This window comes from Pelmatolapia mariae, linkage group LG15 (assembly GCF_036321145.2).
Source record: "Pelmatolapia mariae isolate MD_Pm_ZW linkage group LG15, Pm_UMD_F_2, whole genome shotgun sequence".
Lineage (NCBI taxonomy): Eukaryota > Metazoa > Chordata > Actinopteri > Cichliformes > Cichlidae > Pelmatolapia > Pelmatolapia mariae.
Genome location: NC_086240.1, coordinates 9002630 through 9004985, shown reverse-complemented (window position 1 = coordinate 9004985; position 2356 = coordinate 9002630).

Below are 2356 nucleotides of genomic sequence, written 5' to 3'. Positions count from 1 at the left end.
TGTGCACAGGATTTTGGCAATTTATATTTGCATTTAAAGTTATGAAATATGATGTCAAAATGAAAACATGACTGTAAATTCAGACACGTGAGGTTGTGCTGAAAAGGATGGTACCAAACAAGGCAAAGTAAATAGTTTTTAAAGGTAAAATGTAGAGGTCAAATCAAAAGTAGTCAAAATGGCCCACTATAACCTGGACACCAGAGGTTAAACATTTTTTTAAGTAACACAATAGTTACTTTTCAAGTCATTAATTACTTTTAGAATCTTGTAACTCAGTTACTCACTCGGTTACTTTTGAAGAAATAACTACTAACTAGGGATGGGTATCGTTTAGGTTTTATCCGATACCGGTGCCAAACCGGTACTTTTGAAACAGTGCCGGTGCTTAAACGGTGCTCAAACCGGTGCTTAAAGAATGGAGAACACAAAATTGGTCCAAAAACCTCTCATGTTCAGCTGTTTTTTTTGTAAAAAGATAACAATGTTAGCCTTTTCTGCAGCTATAGGGCATATATGGCATCACTCTTGGCTGGAAGCAGTGCTTAAACAATGGAAAAAACACAAACTTTGTCCAAAAACCTCTTATGTTTAACTGTTTTTTTTGTAAAAAGATAACAATGTTAGCCTTTTCTGCAGCTATAGGGCATATATGGTCTCACTCTTGGCTGGACGCAGTGCTTAAACAATGGAAAAAACACAAACTTTGTCCAAAAACCTCTTATGTTTAACTGTTTTTTTTGTAAAAAGATAACAATGTTAGCCTTTTCTGCAGCTATAGGGCATATATGGTCTCACTCTTGGCTGGAAGCAGTGCTTAAACAATGGAAAAAACACAAACTTGTGCCATCAAACAAGAAGACAGCCGCATGTAGCTATGATGATGTTAGCTAGCTCACCTTACATGCATTAATGTAATAATGTGGTTAGCGTACGCAACGTTAATTACACACGAACAACATGAAGCTACTCACGCAGAGGAGAACGGCTGCTGCTGCCATCATCATCCGTCATCATTTCTGCTACGCTGACAGGGCTAGGGGCCAGGACTCTACTCTTTTGGGGGGATGTTGCTAACTCCGGGTCCGATAACAGGCACCACACCCGCAGCAGATGTGCTCGGTGTGAGGTCTCGCAGCAAGCTATCAAACACGGCGCATTTCTCGGCTTTAAAAAAAAAAAAAAACGCTATGCGTGGCCAGGTGTTTCATCGGATTCGAGGTGTTACCTCCTTTGACAGTATCACAGTATCAGCTTAAAGCACTTGTTGCAGGCTGCGGAGTTTGCATCTTTTGTACAGCCAGACTTTGATCGCTTCGCCTTGAGCATTTTTAATCTGTAGCTCTGCTCTAAAAGAACGTACGTACCTGGCCCCGCCTACTATCCTCGGAAACGTAAAATGATTGGCTAGAATTGGCTCAGGGAAAAAAAGCACCGAAATGTGCGCTGCTTTTCGGTCTGGTTACTACAGTTTATGTCAGAATCATGGCACCGGACACCGGTACCCATCCCTACTACTAACTATAATTAATTACTTTTTCAAAGTAACTTGCCCAACACTGATTGATTTCCATGAACAGCACTGTGGTTCAGTGTTGTCCTGATGGAGTCTGATTAACAGCAGCCAGTATGATCCAGGCTTTAGCTGCTGGGTCTCTGTGTGACCTCTCAGACTGTTTAACAGATCAGACACAAAGAGAATCAGAGCAGCTCTTTAAAGACAAACATGAACCCACTCAGGTCACACTTTCCCCACAGATATGAGCATCACTGTCCTCAAACAGCAAATGACCAAGTCTAACATTTGGATCTTTTCTCTTTCATTGTTTTCTTTTTAATGAATCTTTGTAACAATCTGAGGATGTTTCAGGTCAGATTTATCCAGGAAACACAAACATGTAAAGGAGTCATCACAGCTCTCTGACCTCGTTGGTGCAGGTTCACCACTGAAGCCTGGATTTTGTTCTTTGGACCAGTCACTCCTCCCACACATACAGCTGGATCCTGCAGACTGTGACCTCTGACCTCTGCAGACATAAACATGTTTTATTCAATGATAAATTCTCTGATAAAGTGATTGAAGCAGCTGTGATCACACAGACTGCAGATGATGCAGCTGTTTCCTGTCAGTAACATCCTCTTAGAGTTCAGCTTTTTACAGGAAAACTGGACAAAACTGATTTTTGTTACAAATTCATTTTCATTTCCTCTCAGCTCACAAACACAGAAAATCAACCAGAATCAACACTGATTATAATGTCAGTGCAGAATTATTTCTGTTACTCAGTGAGTTCAGCTCTCTGACCTCGTTGGTCCAGGTTCACCACTGAAGGCTGGATTATGTTCTTTGGACCGG